The 16680-nt window shown below is 52.1% G+C and overlaps 1 long non-coding RNA gene across 1 annotated transcript in view; it reads right to left on the minus strand.

Annotated features, from left to right (window-relative positions):
- The window catches only part of LOC137201548 (uncharacterized), a 44125-nt gene extending 40515 nt beyond the window's left edge, over positions 1-3610 (minus strand). Inside the window, exon 1 of the long non-coding RNA XR_010932217.1 lies at positions 3466-3610. This is a non-coding gene — a long non-coding RNA (uncharacterized lncRNA). The remainder of the gene's footprint in view (positions 1-3465) is intronic.
- Between the last annotated feature and the right edge of the window lie 13070 nt (positions 3611-16680).

The raw sequence follows: 16680 nt of genomic DNA on the forward strand, positions 1-16680 counted from the left end.
GGAAATGCTGTTCATGGTGACTATTTATTAGTATTATTATTTCTAGTATTTTTTCCAAACTGGTCGTAATGGGCCCAACAACCACAAGTTGAGAGTGACAGGGTGAAAAGCATTTCCTCCCAGTCGTCTTTGACTTAGAGCTTGTGAGATACCCACGGAAGGCAATTGTGTGAAAATGAAATCGCATGTATGGAAGTAGTTCAATAAATCAAAATAGTTTCTTCTTCAATTTCGCTGCCATTTGCCCAATTCTGGGTATTCCAGGGCTGGTGTTAATCTCTCTCTCTCTCTCTCTTCCTCTCTCTCACCCACCCACCCACAAGGTACCAGCTCTCAGAAGTAGGTTTTAAAAAGAAGAAAGAAAGAAAAGAAAGAAAAACGGGGGGGGGGGGGGGGGGACGAAAGGGAAAAATGTAAAGAACGAGAAGGAAAGGAAAGGAAAAAGAAAAACCTATCAAACTGGAAAACTACCTAGTTTGGGGACAAACCAATAACGAATGCATTAGATTTTCTTTCCTTTATTTTATATTAATTTTTTAAAAAGCGGGGGGAGAAAAAAAAGAAGCGAAGTCTCCCGAGCCCGGGGAGAAGGAGCTGGGCGACTCCTTCGGTGTGTTTGGGTTCGGCCTTCCACGACTGGACCAAGGCTGACCCCGCGCGCGGTCCCCGGGCTTTGCGGGCCCCGCACCCTTGCACCGGCCCCGCCCGGGTCCCACCGCGAATACGGACTTCAGAGATTCCCCGGAGCCAAGGCGCCCGGAATGTGCCCCGGCCTGGGTCCCGCCGCGTTCCCTGCCGCCGCCAGCTTCCCCGTCGCGGCCTCGGGCCTTCGCCCACCCCGAGGACAGGTCGGCCTAGCGGGTCTGAGCGCTCCCCGACTTTTGACGCCGAGGCGAAAGGAAGCCGGCGTGAACGATGCTCGGTGGCCGCCGCCTCACTGCGGGAACGAGGCCACGCCGCTCGGCGCCGGACAGCCCGGCGCGCTGCCGTACCCTGGAGCGCCACCTCGCTGCGGAAACTGGAATTACGCGGACATGCCGCCCAGCCTCCTGCCTAACTTGACCGTCACCGGAGTTTTTCCTTCATCTAAACCTTAAGAGAAGCCGAAACGCGCAGGCCTTCTTCCCACCAATTAAAACCCGTGATCTGTGACCGACATATCCCGTAATGTCTGCACTGGGATAAAGGGCAAATAACAGGAGAAAGATATATAGGTACAATATCTCCAAGTCTAAATTGTGATGCTGCTTTCATAGAAAAGGTAAAATAAATGAGCGATGTCCTCTCGGAGGCCACGGGTTGCCACGGGTTGGGGCCGCCGTGTGTTTCGGGCCACTCAGCTGTGGCCAATGCAGATATCTCCCATGAGGCGGGTGCTTATGAAGTCATCCCTTCCCAATTACGAGTTCCACCGAAATCCACTCATTCTGATCAGACGGACATCAGGGGGGCTGCGCCATGCCAGTCGCCAGCCTACTGGGACTTGTTCCCTGCAGCCCTTGGCTCTGCTGACAAAATAACCACAAAATGCAGCCCCTAACTTGTACACCTGTGGGCCAGTGAAAACAGGAACGGCAAGAGTTACAAATCACACAGCATTTCTCTCTAAGGTGCAAGTTTGACCCTATTTTATCCAGTTGGTAACTTAGGAGTTTTGCCCTACTCTTAAGCCCACAAGACTAAAAATATACAGAAAATTTAACGCATATGTGAATTTGTTCAATTTGTTTTCAAAGTGCACTGTCCCAGAGATAGGGTTATAGTAAAATATTTTCACACACAAAAAAGATATTTCCTGTTAAAAAGAGTGTATACCTTATGTTGATAAAATTTGTGTGTTTTCTTTGTTTTCAGGCAGGTACAGAAACTTTTTCTAATTTAGTTTTGACGCAAGTTTGTTTTTGTTTAAAGGAACTCGGTGGATCCCATATGGAATGATTGCTGAACTGGGAACTATGGTGTGGGGGGGGTGGGGGAGTGTGCACGTGGTGGTGTGTAAGCCCCTGCATTTCCCTGCCTAAGCAAATCCAACATAGAGACCATTTCTCTGAAACTCTGCCCTCCCTAAGTTGGCAGGGTGAGTTCCCAAAGGGCCAGCAGGCAAAGGAGGCAGTACTCCTCACTGAAGATTAGGAGGCTCTCAGAGAGCCCTTGCTCAGAAATTATAGGGCTGCGTCAGGAAAATAGACAGGTTGGCTTGCTGGGTGGTTTGTCCCTTCTTCATCAGGCAAGGAAACATTCCTAGATACAATACAGGAAAGAGGCCCCAATTTCTTAGCAGGATTTGAATAAGGATTCCTCACCCCAGACAGTTGAGAAGGGGTGGCCCAGACCCTGGGAGTCCTGGGGCTTTCTCGCCCAAAGGGATGCTGTGCTGGGGGAGAAGGGAGTTGCTTAGATATCCTGGGAACTAAGAGGCAATTCCTGAGAGGGTCCAGGGGTCCACTGAGGGACAGCCATGGGGACCAGGGACAAAACCAGAGAAGAGGAAAGCAGAGAAAATAATATGCTTGAATCCATGTGTCTCTAGTTTCGAGCAGTCTAAATTGGAAAGGTTTTTCTTCTCTCTCTCTTTCTCCCTCCCTCCTTCTCTTCCCTCCTTTCATTTCTCTCTCCTCCACCCCCTCCACTTCTCACATTAAGATTTTCTGGGGTTTGTTTTTTCCACCGAATAATGCCTAGAGATGAAAAATGATTTTTATTGCTATTACACTTCCTACCGCAAGATGCAGTGCAAGGCGACAGAGTTTGTATTACAACTATGTCACAATGTTTCACTGATGCAAAACATGTAGCCAGAGGGTGTTGCTAATGACTCCTGGATTAGAGCAAGATTGAGACTGGGAGAAGGAGAAAGAGAGAGAGAGAACAAGAGAGAGAGGAAAGGAGAAGAGAGAGGAATTTCATTAGAAGAAGGGGGGGTCACCGTATAATCAAGTCTAATAATCTAATCAGAATATTTTCAGATTTCAAGGTTCTTTCCATGCTTGAGAGTATGAGCTAGGGAGAGAGCAGTAAACTTTTAAACACCACAAAGTTTGCTTTTTTTTTTTTTTTTGCATGTTAATAACTATTCATTATGTTTACAGTCAGTTAAGTGAAGAACTCTCCTTTCGGAAAGAATCTAACTTCGGAAAACGCTTCATATCAGATTAAAGGCTTTTCCAGGAGCCGCCCCGTTTGGAGGGAGGTGGGGACCCGGTAATCACCCCGGGGTGTGCGGAGCGCCACGCGGCCTGCAGAGGGTCACCGCCCCCGCCCGCGGTCGTGCACACACTTGCACACCTGCCTGGGAACGCCTGCTGGGGCTCAGGGTACCCGCCGGGGCCGCCCAGGCCCAGCTTGGGCCCGGGGGTCGGCCTCCGCTTGGTCTTGGCGAAAAGGTCCCTCCGGGCTCCGAACTCCCCGGCGCCCTCCCGCGGGACCAGCTCTATTTAGGGAAGCGGGAGGTTTCGCGGTTCCTACCGTGGCCCGGGCCGGTCCCACCGCCCTGCAGTCTGCTTCTGCCCCCCGGGGCACAGCGAGAAGGGCATCCCCTCAGGGCCGCGGCCCTTTGAACCCGGGAGCCCTGGGCTCCCGGCCCGCCGCGCGGAGCTCGCTCGGGGCCCGGCTGCGGCGCGGAGTGTGGGTGGCGGGTGGGGTGGAAGGGGAGTGGGGGAGGCGGAGGGGGGAGGGGGAGGGGGCGGAGGCGGGAGCCGGGCGTTAAGCCTGGAAGCTTGGCTGTTTACCCAAACGATTTTCCTTTCAGGCCCGAGACACCAATGAGACAAGATCAAGCTCCCCTCTTCGCTGTGTGCGTGTGCGTGTGCGTGCGTGCGTGCGTGTGTGTGTGTGTGTGTGTGTGTGTCGTCTCCTCCAAGCGGGGCTTTGTGAATGGGGGCTCCGGGACGCCGGCTGGGAGGGATCAGAGGCCGACCCGGGCGCCAGCGCCTCCTCTCGGGGGCTGGGAGAAGCCAGGTGGAGGGCGCGGGGTCTGAGCGCACGGAAGGGCGCCCCAGACGCACCGTGGTCCCGATCGAGGGAAGCGAGCGACAGGGACACGGGCCGCGGAGAGCTAAGGGCTGCATCCCCAAAAGCCGAGCCGGGAGACGCCTGGTCCTGTGTGGGAGGGGGAGGGGGGAGAGAATAATATGAATCACATCCTCCTTCCAGTCCCTTAATTTCCGATCCTTCCAAAGCTTAAATCAGCTCCTTGGGCCACTGATTTCTTCCCGACTCCCTAGCTCGAGATCTATTAGCTGTAAATTAGGCCAAGGTTTTGGTGATTACAGTACAACGCAGGCCGCGTAACACGCGCCGCTGGGCCTGCGCCTGGGTCCCTCCTCGCTCCGACACACTATTAGAAAGCAAGAGGGGATGGATGGTCTGTATTGACAAGACATTTGTCCTTTTCAAAGGGGTCCACATCCAAGAATATCCATCAGCCTAAGGGGAGTGGGGAGGAGGGCAGGGACGATGATGGGGGCAAAGTCCCAGCCCCAGCGCTGCAGGTGATCGCCGTCCTGGGCGTGGCTCCTGCTGAGGATTCAGGGGCTGTCCGGGACCGAAACGTCGTTTGCAAAACAATAACGACAATATTCGGAGTATTACTGATAATAAGAAGAATCTAGAAGGCGGGGTGATATTTATTTGAGGTCTTAAGATAAATTCCGGCCTCAAGGCGTCCTATGTATATTTAGTGGCCTGTCTCTGACAACTTATTCCCCTCGGCCTAGGCCGATTAAAGGCTTACCCAAGAACTTGTTTCTGGAAGAAAAAGGTGTCATCCCGATGCTTCTGACCCAGCTACTATTGCTCCCCCTGTCTCGGCCTGCCCTTGCTCCTCCCAAACCCCACACTGAAGTGTCTTTTCTTTTTTCTTGTTTGCTTTTAAAAAACAAACCACCACCCCCTTTCCCAGGAAGTTCTTATTTAACAGACATTCCCTTCCCTTGGCGCTGACCGGGGCAGGGCGCATTAGAAACCTGCTAACACTTGCTTCAGGCCTCCGTGTCTTCCATTCACAGTGGTCCAGGCCTGAACAAACACGCTGGGGGAGGAAGGGCAGGGGCCTCGGGTTTTCTCCCCGTATGTTAGGGGTGGAGGGCTGTGCCTTTGGGGCTTAGAGGGGGCAGACGCAGCTGGTGGACACCTAGGCACGTGTTGGGGGCTTGGGGACCGCAGCTATGCGGTGGTTGATCTGGGATCAACGTGTAGGAGAGAGGAGATGCTCACGGAGGAAACCGGACGAGCCTCATAATAATGAGAACCACAGCTAACATTTATTGAGTGCTTACTATGTACCAGACATCGTGTCCATCCCCCCAGGGAGGCCTACCCTTGGCCGAGGATACACCATCGTGGCCAAGGGTAGGCCTCAGAGCAGGGAAGCCGGGAGGGAGCAGGCAGGTAGCCAGTTAGGTGGGATCCCACGGCTGAGGATAGAGGTTTCTGCCCCGCAATCCGTTTTCTGCCCGGTGAGAAGGGGGCACTGCGGGCTGCCAGGAGCCGGGTCATGGCATCCTCCCTCCCTGTCTGTGGTCCTCTTCCCATATCCGGCCTGCCCCGCGTGGCCACGCACGGTGTGGGCCCCAAATCTCTGGCCGGGGAAAAGGAATACCAACAGTTTCAGTGATGTGCTCATTTGTTCCCGCTGGAACTCTGGAGGCAAGTCGACTGGGCCGTGAGGACGGCGAAGGCCAGGCGAGGGTCAGGGCGAGTGCTGGGCGCGCCGAGACCAGGCCCACAGCCAAGCCCGAGGCCCCGTGTTCCGCGCTTCCTCCTCCCGCCCAGGCCCAGGGCGCGGCGGCGCTGCTCCAGGCGAGGTGCGCCTCCCTCGCGGGGCCGGGGACACTGCACCGGCTCCGGGGCCTCCGCAGCCCTCGCGGCCCGGTGCGGGCCCCAGGGCAGGAACGGGGCGCAGGCCGTGCCGCCCCCTGGCCGCGCTCGGGCTGCTCTCCACGCCCCACGCCGCACTGGTGCTCCAGCCTCCGCTCCGAGGCCTCTCCGGGAACCGGACTTTGGCGCCATGCATGGCCTCTCCCTCCCATCCCCCTAAAACAGGGGCTGAGACTCGCCGATGACCCCGTGCCGTGCCCCGCGAGGGTGGAAAAAAGCAGGCGCTGCTCTCTGTCTGGAGACAAAAGGCCTCTGCGCTCAGGCTCCTCCGGGCTCAGCCGCTGCGCGTTTCGCACCCGCCTCCACCTATGCAGAGCATCCGGGAGCAGGTGGAAGTGTCGTGGTAGGGGTGGCTCGTAGTAGAGAGCCTTGATTGATCCCAGAAATTGAACACCTCCGAGTCCAAGGGCATAGCCACGACCCGGGTATCTGCCCTACCCCGCTCCACCAGCCCCCATCCAGCCATTCTCCTATAAAGGGGCTCCCTCGTCGCTGTTTTTTTGCTTCTGGTCTCATTGCAAATCACCTGGCAGCTCGGAAATGCTCGCTCCTGATATCGACCTGCAGAGGTTCTTTCTTTCCCTAAAAACGACTCTGGCTTTCCTTCTTCTACTACGCGCCCGAAGGAGAATTCACTGGTTTTCACATTAAGAAAAAAAAAAAAAAAAAACACTTAAAACTCTCCCTGGGTGAGAGAAGTGGTGGGCCGCGCGGAGTTTCCTGTCTCCGCACGCTCACTCCCCGCCGCACCTGGAAAGCTAGTCCTGCGAAGAAGAAATAGCCTTATCCTGCAGTCTATCATTTCGGTATTACAAATAACAACCGTGGAGCGAGAAATACCCCCGGCCTAAGAATATTGACAGATGATGGTAGCGATATTCACAATCGATTCTTTAATAGGCAGACGTCATAAATCATGTTCAATTCCTTGACAGCACAGTACTTCACTTAATAATATAATTAAGATTAAAACTCCAGAGGTATTGGAGGCAGCAGGTATTGATAGCTTCAAAAATCGCATTCTGGATATGATGGTGCAAGGGAAAAAGACCTTTGGAAAATATAACCCCCCTTTCCCAAAGGTGGGGTTTTCAGAGTGCTCCTGTCCCGGGAGACCTTTTGACCTTTTCTGCCCCCCACTCCCAACATACACCTTTTTTCCCCATCAGTAATTCCCATCTCTGATTAGGTGAGCTAGGAGTAGACCAGCTCTTTCTTAGAAATGGTATGGAGGAGAATAAGGAGAAATAGGTCTTAGCTTGGGTGAATGTCCCGGGTTTAGGCATCCTTTAAACATCCATTCCTTCAGCCTTGAATCTGGGGGGAAAAAAATGTTTAGGAGACCTAGGAAATGAAGTTTTTTGGTTCTTTCAATACAATTAATTTCCCCAACAATGTTTTCAAAATTACATATAATCATTGAACATACGCAGGTACCCCATCCACTCAATTTCTGCAGTTTAACTACCCGTGAGCCTTTCCAGCACTGCTTTGCAGGCAGAATCATGGACCTCAGGATGAAAACCAACACTTCACTTGAAAAGTAAAACCAGAGGGACAGGGTCCTGTGCAGGGGTGATGATCTGCTCAGTGCTTCATGAGTAGAGCTGATTGTAAGTGTGGCTAAAATTATTTCAAAGAACGGAATATTAATCAAATCAATCAGAGCTGACAAATGAGAAATATTTGAAAGTCAGGGATAATTTACAACTTTGTTATTAGTTAAGAATCGCCTGCCTTGTAACAGTAATTAATAACACTTAGAGAGGAACGATTTGGAAATCCCCCTCCCATGCTTTTTATTTTCCTCTGTCTCTTGAGGAAGGAAAGAAAGGAAGCAAATGAGTGATCAGTAGAAACAGGAAAAACACTGAGTCGTTTGTGGGGAGAACAAAACTGGAAAATATAAAAGAAAGGAAAAAAATTAGCCTCATGGGAGGCCATCAGGAAATAAAGAAAATATAGGAGGAGGGGTAGTAAATCAGAAAATGAATTCTGTAACCATACCCCATGAGCAGGCTGGCTAAAGGTTGAATTTCAAATGGCCCAGAAACCCCATCAAAATGAACAGTGCTGCTAAAAAATCTTGAAAGTAGCTCAGCTCTGAATCAAGGCAGAGCTCAGGGCATTGTCTGTTTTGTTGTTGTTAACAATGTATTTCTTTATAGCCCAGGAGCAGACGTGTGCAGGCTCTTTCCCAAATTCCATCCCTGGAGACCGGACTGGCTTTCATGTTTCTGGTGTTAACTCTCCTCTTGGTCACAGACAATCCCCTCCCCCCAGCCTTACATTGATTATTAGATTGTCTCAGCCCCACCTAAACAACACACCAAAATAATGACGTTGAAAAACTATAAATCATTTCAGCGTCTGAGCTTGGAAAACCACTTCAGTCAACAGGCTTGCTGTGAAAAGGTAAAGAAATCCCCAACCTTCTGCTCACTGAGGAAAAGCTGCTACTTCCTCGAACTTTTATTTGTTAGATGGGGGAATTTTTTAGATTAGTTAAAAAAGGATGGAGGGGAAAAAATAACTTTGGCAAACTTTATCTGGTCTTTATTATAAGCCCCAGTCCTGTATCATTGAGCTCAGGCTGGGTCTACACAACGTAGCTAGAGATTGAGATGTATTGGTCTCTAAATGAGAAGATTCATTTGATATAAGAGGTTAACTCAAAGTTCCTATACTGTGACTAGCTTCGGCAAACGCCTCTGTCAAGTCAGCACAAAAGCAGTTTAAAAAAATCTTAAAAACACACACAGATATAGACACACAAACACACTCGCCCCCACTTAAGCTGCAAATGCAATTCTCTTTTCTTTGTTGTTTCTTCTGTCATTAGAAACCTCCAGCTTCACTTTAGGTGGCTGGGATGGTTGGCTCCCCCCACGCACATGCAGCTGAACTTGGCCATTTTGTATCTTTTGCTTTTACTAGCAGTGAATGAAAGGATAAGGGGTGGGGGGGGGGAGAGAAAGTAAAAGAGGAGAAGTGAACTAATTCAAATAAAGCAGAATACTTTGTAAATGAAGTGCATGGAGGAGAGAGAGAGAGAGAGAGAGAGAGAGAGAGAGAGGTGGATGGAGGAAAGAGGCTCTAGAATAAAAACAGACAAACTGAAAATTGATGAAATGGGTTTTCAGTGATTAGAGTCTATGAACCCAGTAGGAACCTGGCAGAATGTAAGGTTGTGAAGAAGGGTCCAGGAGAGAGACAGAATATACCAGGGACTTTGAGAGGGGAGCAGGGAGGTGACACAGCAAGGACCTGAGATCCTGGGCTAGAAGCAAACTATGGACATGCTAATGAGGGAAAATTAACCTTCGGGTTGGGTCTGTGACATGGGCCCTCCGCTGAATGCCTGACCCAGGGGCTGCAAGCCGCTTCACTCTGCACCAGCGAAATGAGATAATCGCCCTGAAACTCACCAGCCTTGGTGCACACAGGCTCTGAAACACTGTTGTGGAAAGTGCAGAGTAGCTAGCAGCTCTTCCAAAGAAAAGGAAAACAGATGAGAAGCAACCAGAACCACAACCAGGCACAGAGAGCAAACCCATAGACCCTGGTGCATTTGCTTAACTCCCAAGCCCCTCCAGGCTGGCACATTAAAGAAAGGAGCAGGGCCTGCAAAATAAAAAATATCTTCATCTCTCTTGCTCCAGTCTGTCACCAAATGCCCCGGATAACTGGGCGTTGGTGAAGCAACACAAGGGATAAATGGATTTTATCTCCAGGAACGTGGTCACTGGGCCAGGGGATTATTGCTTAGGCAAAGAAAATATATGGGCGTGGGGGGATAAAGAACAGAGAGAGGTTGAAGAGGACAGACACAAAAACAAACAAGCAAAAAAGAAATTTGAAGGGAAATTTTTAAAGTGGAGTGGCTATGGTTACACATCACAGACACTGAGACATTAAAACACACACACACACACACACACAGATTTTATTAAACAAACAAGCCAACAACCAAACGCACATCAAAAACACATTGGCCCCTGCTGTCATAGGGAAAGGGGATTTGAAATGATTGTGGGGTTCTGGTAGGGACCCTTCTGGCCTTTGTTGCAGTTCTCTCCCGTGCTCGCGCTCTCTCTCTCTCTCTCTCTCTCTCTCTCTCTCTCTCTCTCTCTCTCAGGGTTTTCCAGAAACCCTGAAGTCCCGGATGGAGAAGGGGCCTCCCAGAAGCTGCACAGGGAGGACTCCCTGTTGGAGGCGAAGGGGTCATGTTTCCAAGTAGAGACATCAACAAACCACAATCTTAGTGACAGTGACAGCGCAAAATTATGTTTAATGTTGCAAGGGGGAAAGGGGAAATATAAAATTAGCAGAGAAAATGTTTCCCAGACCTTCCTTACAATTAGGGCCACAGCATAGGGATGGGCACAAGACGGGGTGGAAACTCGAGGCCCAGACCCTGCAAGGCCACAGCACTGGTGGAGGCAAAGTTCCTCCCCACCCGGGAGTCCTCATTCCCTGGGAGGAAAAGGAAGGCTTCTGGAGAGAGGCTAATGACATTCCACCCAATCACTTCACTCGGTTCAGAACCTTTCTTTTGGAGAAGAGAGGAGGTTCTGGATGTTCTAACCTGGTGGAGATGACAGTTCAATGACTGGCCTGTTCAGTCCCAAAGCCACAGGGTATTAAAATCAGTGATGAAGCTGGTGAAAGGGCAACCCAGCCTGGAAAATGGAGAAGAAAATGGGGGGACAGATATGAGACCTCAGACCCCTCCCCTTCATTTTGAAAACCTGGGTGTCTATAGGGAGAAGATGCTGAGGGGAAGTAAGAATTATCTAATCAATTAGCAAGCCCCTGTTTGGAACTTGCTAGCAGCCCTGCCTCAGCGGCCCGGTACAGGCGAGCTGGACCCCACCGCTTTCTCGTGATGCTCTGTCTCCATAGGCGCCCCCACCCCCATCAGCCCCTGCTCGGGCCAAGGACAGGCAGACTGCCACCAGGCAGTCAAGGGGATTGGCCCAGAGAGAGTCAGGGAGGTGGGAACGGTGACATTTTCAAGGAGGAAGCAGTTTCTGTTCAATGCAGATTATTTCCTAAACTGCTTATTGAAAGAGACAGAGATGAGAGAAAGCGGGGGTGGGGGGGTGGGGGTGGAGAATGAATCCCCGATTCTCGTCCTGTTGTGGTTATAAAGAATTTAATTTTGCCTTTGTCTGGAAACCACTGTATTATTGTGGTTATTAAACAACCTGGCTTCCCTTCTTACTGTCAGGCAAGGAGAGGAGGGATGAGAGAGAGGGTGAATGGAAAATTCACTTTCAAATAATACAAATTAAATGTATTTTTAAAAACTAAATCGGGCTGATAAAGTCAGGAGATGAGAGAAATGGGGGAAAAACATAGAAAATAGTCTGATTTTTTAAAAGAATAATCTGTGCAGAATTATCAGGAAAAACAACCCGGGGTGGAAAAAAGCCACTGCCATTTCTTATGTGGTAGCTCCACGACCTTAGGAAAAATGGGGAAGCAGCTCTACATTGGGGTTGTAGTTTCACACTTTGATTTTAGCAACAAGTATCAAAAGATCTAAACTAATTGACTGTCGAGTTCCTTGGCCCTTCTCCAAAGAGCAATATAGATTTAATTGTATGTTGTTTAAAACTCCATTTCTCGAACAGTGTGAAACATGTAATAAAAGTCATAAACCGTATCGGAGATTTCCCCACCCCCTCCCACACACAAGCATAAATACCCAAATGACACTTGAAGATCTTAGCTAATACTTTTAATGGGTTTTTTAAAAAAAGAAAGGCATCTGAGAGGGGTAGCCACATAATAAAATCGGAACTGTTAATCCATTCTAACTCATTCAAAAAGAACCTGCGGTTGCGGGTGGGATGTTTTGCAGAGAAGGGGTCGGGGCGAGGAGACCCCACGTCAGACCTCTGATTCGTTCAAACTTGGTCCAACTAAACTACACTCCCCTAAAGCAAAGCAAGTTGTGGCCTTCCAGAAGACAGAGCTGAAAGTTGCAACCGAACTGCCTGGCCCGAGCCCTCCTCTCGCTCACCCAGGCTGGGAAGCCAGTTGGCGGCTGTGACTCTCCGCAGGCCTCGGCCCGGCTTCCCCGAGGGAGACAGCAGGGCTGGAGGCGGGTAGGAGCGCTCCAAAGCGGCGTGGCCAAGTCCCCCCCTCGGCCCCTCCCTGGTAGCCTCCCCCCACATTGTCCACTGTTATCCCCGACCCCCAGCGGCTGTTCGGGTCTAAAAGCAGCCCCGGCGCTCCCCTTCGCGGCCCGGGGCATCTCTGAGAAGGGAAGAGTCCCAGCCACGCCTGTGATGTGGTGCCGGATCAGCCGCAGCCGCCAAGTTCGCGGCCGCCATCAAGCCGGCGGCTGCGCGCGTTGCTGGTCGTGCCCTGCCGTGGCCACGCGGGCCGACTGCAGGCGGAGATCTGTAAAAAATCCACGTGAGCCACCCCTCCTCCTGCCGCCCGCGGCCCCTGACACCGCTGCATTGAAGCCGGCCCGGAGGTCCCCGAGGTCTCCGAGTGTGACAGTACTCAGCATAGCGGGTAGATGGCACAATTTTCTAACATTTAGAGAGAGGAACCCACGCTGGGAGCAATAAGTCCATTTAAAAGCCCTTTATTTAAAAGGAACAAAGATAACTGACAAGCGAAGTACAGAGACATCTCAATGAAATTTCCAAAGAAGAAAGAAATCAGAGGCCAAAGCAAATGCGAACTGGGCTTGACGGAACAGGCCAGCACTTTCCTCCCCCTCGCAAAGAAAGATAAAAGACAAAAAGAAAGAAGTGGTGGTCACCGGGGTTTGTGCGCGTTAATAATCACAGTCCAAACCAAATTCTATAAAATCCACAGCCACAGAAACTTTAAAATGGCCGGTGGGCCCTGCCAGGGCAGGTGGGAGAGAGGCCAGATCTGTTTAGGGGAAGAGACTTGGAAGTTTTGTCCTCTGCCTTGGGGGCTACACCCTAACCTTGGAAAATAGCCGCCTCTAGTTTGGTTTGGCCGGGTCCGGGGAGCCTGGAGAATGTGGGCACTAGAGGCACCCACTCTGGACACACTTAGGGCCCTCGGAGGGCCTGGGGGCCGAGGCCTCTGTCCTCGAGCCATCTCGCCTAGAATGCTGCCCAGGGATGGGCTGGGGGCCCAGCGAGGATCTCACAACCTAAGATTTGGTCAAAGCCTGAGTGCTCAAGAGCCCACTCTCAGGAACAACTGCTACCCCCTAAAAACCAACAGGAGCGCGAAGGCGCCCACTGATGTGAGTCGGCAACACCAAGACAGCCCACGCTTCGTCATGTGCTCTAATATTGCTATCACCCACTGCCCACATCTAAACCTTCAAGCCAGGTCCCCCACTCGCCAAAAGATGAGACCCGCAGGCCGAGAGGAGGCAGAGGAGGGGGCGAGAGGCCAGGAGAGGGGCGGTGCCCCTCTGGTCCTCGGGCCGTCGCTGGCCCCGGGGCAACCCTGGCCCACCAGGCAGGGGCTGGAAGGGGTGAGGTGGGTAACGCCTGCAGGGGGTCAAATGGTTGTATTTGGGTGGGTGCTCAACGACATATTTGCTGAGTAAACCTCCCTTGCTGGGCTGAAGGCGAATCCCCGTTGATAAATCCATCATTACCGTTCGGATTCAGGGAGGCAGCCGCGCCACTAAATTCATCTTACATTTGTAGCGCTTTAATAGACATTTATTAAATGCTTTTAGAGAGAGGCATGGGGCGCGTGATTACATCCTAGTTATAGACAGAACATAAAGACCTACGTTAACACCCATTTGCAGGAAGGAAGGAAGAGGTGGGGAGGGGGCTAGTAAGGCAGAGGGATGGAGCTAGGAGAGATGGGGCGGGCAGGGACACAGAGCCTGGGCGTTATTAGCCAGGGCTGCCTGGTGGGGAGCAAGGCGGCAGCCGCGGGAAGTCTCCGACTGCTGCGGAGCGGAGAAGTCCTGGCTCGCCTCGCAGTTCCCTGGGCTTCCCCTTTCCCTGCACCCCACCCCCCTTCCGCGTGGGGGGCTCGTATTCTCTGCCACAGCACAAGGGATATTCGTGCTGCCTCCGCTGACCCTTTTCGGTCCCCACCCCCCAGCTCCTCCTTTACTTTATTTCAGGCCTCTCCAACTGAGACTCTTTGGAGCAAACTAGGGAGAGAGGGAAGGGAAGCCCCCGCACTTCAGGACCCCGCGAGCTCCTTTAAAGCATCCTCTCCCCCACCCACCCCCCAAACCAGTTAACCAGAGAGCTGAGCCAGGGCTCCCTCAACACAAAGCAGACAGACGCTTTGGCCTCAGGGTGGGATAGTCCCGCTCGCTCCAAGGGTTCTTTGGCCCGACACGCTCTGCTTGTGGATCCCTCCTCCGCCCGGCGCCAGGAGGGAGCCAAGCCACCTTTGCACCTCCGACCATCATCCTGCCTGGGGACCTGCCCTAGGCTAGCCCCGCGCCCCTCGACCTCAACCTCAGGGAGCTGGGCCTGCGGGAATGTCTGGGCCTACAAAGGGCCTAACCCCTTCCTGAGCGCCCCAGGGCCTCACCTAAAGGCCCAGTCTCCGGGCTCCGTCAGTTCTGCGCAGGCCCTCGCTCCCCGGGGACGCAGCCACCAACCCCGGCCGGGGACAGCCTGAGTCAGGACTCCGAGCCCTCTCTGGCTCCTGGTAAGGAACACTTCCGCTATCTCAAAGTTGCCATAAGAAAATAAATACAAGTGACACTGTGCTGGGCCAAAGCTCATTAGTTCGTTGTCCAGGCCTAATAAAGAAACAGGCGCAAATTATAGAGTTCAGCTTCAACACACGCTCTGTCACCCGATATCAGCGGACGGCGAACCTGATTCCAATTGCTCCGAACTTGCTGCGTAGTTCGCCCCCCACCCCCTCCTCGCGAGCAGGAGGTTGGGTGGAAAAATATAGTTCCAAAGGGGGTAATGATCAAGCTTTTCCTCTCGGAAGCCTGCGCCACCTCATTTCCCATCAGTAATCCCAATAAAATTAACGTCGTGGCTGCAATTGAAAAGAGGAGGGCCCGCGACACTCCTGAAATAACACCCTCTCCCCCAGCAAAAGGTAAAAAGCAAAACGGCCCTTTGTTCAGCTAATTAACGAAGGCCCAACTCCGAAAGCAGATGTGTTTGCTTAGCTAATCACAAGCATGTTTCTTTCAAGGAACGTCATTTAGAGGGGGCTGCTCCGGGGGATGGGAAAGGGGGACACAGCACCCCCCCTCACCAGGCCCTCTCTGCCTCAGGGGTCTCTCACCCCAGACTAAGATCCACAGGCTAAATCCGGGTAGCCCATCTCTTACACCTCTCTCTCCCTTGGTCCTACCCCAGAGGCCCACATGGCACCTAGGCGCTTGCTCGAATGCCAAGCCTGCAAGACGCAAGGGGGTGGGGGGTGGGGGATGAAAAGTTTTAATGACACAGATGCCATATTAAATGAGGCAGTTTTACAATTCACTTTGAATAAGACGCTTATTACAAGTGTGTTATCAGAAGGACGATAAGATTTATAACTCCAAGAGTCAGCTTTTCTCCTTAATGACAATGGATGTTAAGGAGAGGAAATCTGTTCTCTATTAGAAGAGATGAGAGTCGCTTCCCTGTTTTCGGGCATTTACAGATGCGTCCAAGAGGGCAGATACCAAGTCCCTTTGTGTCTCCTTATGAAAAATTCTCTTTCCCCTTTGGCTATGAAACCGGGTCCCCTGGCTGGGTTAGCACCTCGCTCAGTTTTTGAGCGTGAGTTTGAGAGAGGAAAAAAAGAGAGAGAGGGGAAGGGAGATAGAAGTGGGGATGGAAATGGACGGGGTGGGGGCCGTTCTCAGCCCTCCAGTTCACGCAGTAAAACTATTTCCACGTCTTTCTTTGCCTTACAAAAGATAGCTTTCCCCTAAACCAACAGAGTAAGCAAACTTTAAAAAACTGGGGTCCTATTACAAACCAACGCCCAGCACTAACTGCTTTAAAATTACTGCATAATTAGATTTAGTTGAATTTCACCATTAATTAGGCAGCCGCACTGCAGGGAGCCTTTGAAATCTGAGAAAATGGGAAAAATCATCTGAAGCACGTTTTTTAAACCTAACTTCAATAAATCTTGACGCGGCCCAGAATTCAGAGTACCTCACTCCCCTCCCAGGCGGCTGAGGGTAAGGGTCTCCAGGCCTGGGCTGGAGTTGCAGTTGGACGTAAGGGGCGATTCCCCCGTCGACTGAAGGCTCATCCCGGGCCAAGACACTGTCTCTCCAGAGGCTCTCAGAAGACCCTCTCTGGGCGGCCAGGTCTGTCCCACGGCCGACCTCGCCTCCTCTCAAACCTATTAGATAAAGGGGATCCCCCGCTGTGAAGTGCTCCTGTCAGGGGCGCCGTCCACGCCGGCTCACACATTTCTAGCGCCTGCGACCGCCCGCCCGGAACCCGCCCTCGGCCCCTGCGCACCCCCAAGTCAGCCCTCCGCCCAGAAAGCCAGCTTTCCTCTAAGTTTGCCATGCAAGCAGCAAGTTGTGCCCACGTCCGGCGGGGATCGCAGCCCGGTCCCCACCCCCCAGCTCGGAGGAGGCCCCGGCACAACCCCCCGGCGCAGCCCCTGCATTAATGAGCGCGAGAACTGACCGAGGTCTGTTAATACTGGCCTCTCCCCCTCCCCCTATACCATTCAAACATTTAAGATCACGGTTGAGGATACAGACTTTTTCTCATTTGGTTCTTGTTGGGAGGGGAGGCCTGAAATAAACTCTCCGGATTATAAGGGGGAGGGGGCGAACAGAGAAGGGGATACTGTGTCACCAATATGTTCCCTAGTAATTCTGCTGCTTTAATT

This window comes from Pseudorca crassidens, chromosome 1 (assembly GCF_039906515.1).
Source record: "Pseudorca crassidens isolate mPseCra1 chromosome 1, mPseCra1.hap1, whole genome shotgun sequence".
NCBI lineage: Eukaryota > Metazoa > Chordata > Mammalia > Artiodactyla > Delphinidae > Pseudorca > Pseudorca crassidens.